The following is an 884-nucleotide window of genomic DNA, read 5'->3' on the forward strand; positions in this document are numbered from 1 at the left end:
AGAGAGAGAGAGAGGTGAGGATCTTTCTTCTTACGTTTGATCGGGTGAAGTGAGATGGTACATATGAAATGCATGTCCAGACAAATGCTCCTCTGGAACTCCCACCATCTCTAGCTGTTGCTGGGGATCCCTTATCAACTGGACCTGATAAAGGTTGTCAAAAGATGAATAAAATTATTTAGAAATATATAATTATCTTAACATGCTTAGTATTCCACCACAAAGATATAGGACAATAAAGGGGAAGGTCAGCACTTTCCTTTTCAAGTCAGAAAAACTTAAGCTTTAATACAAGGCCTCTTACTATCCAATATCTAATCAAAAGATGACTTAAAGCCAAAAAGGAACATACCAGACCCAGATAGAGGCCAGATCCTAGCAGACAAAAAAAATGTTCTTATTAACGCAAAATAATATAAGACTACTTTCACAGTTCTATATAAAACTAAAAAAAAAAATGCCGGTGTTTATTCTTTCTGATATGCTCTCACCTACTATAATGCATGAAAACCTTATAAGGACACCCCAACATATAAAAGAGCGAAGCATGAGGAAGAGCGATGCTACAATTAACCATATATCCCAATCAAATTAAGCTAAAATTAACCTGGTATTGTTTAGCATGCCTGATCCATATCAAAGGACACTCCCAGTTTCTGGAAGCAGGAAGTAACAGCCTTGGCAGTTCCAGATGTGTCAAGTTTACTTGCTTGATGGGATTCCATGACCTAAAATTTCCGAAAGATGAATCAGTTACATAGGTTTGGACAGTAAGTATATCACACAAAAAACATGAAACTTGAATTTTATAATTTTTGTCTATTTTGAAAGGTGAAAGATACATTACCAATGAACAAAGAGTAAGGAGTCATGTCCCAGAAAAT

The sequence above is a fragment of the Fragaria vesca genome, linkage group LG2 (genome assembly GCF_000184155.1).
Source record: "Fragaria vesca subsp. vesca linkage group LG2, FraVesHawaii_1.0, whole genome shotgun sequence".
In the NCBI taxonomy this organism is placed as follows: Eukaryota; Viridiplantae; Streptophyta; class Magnoliopsida; order Rosales; family Rosaceae; genus Fragaria; species Fragaria vesca.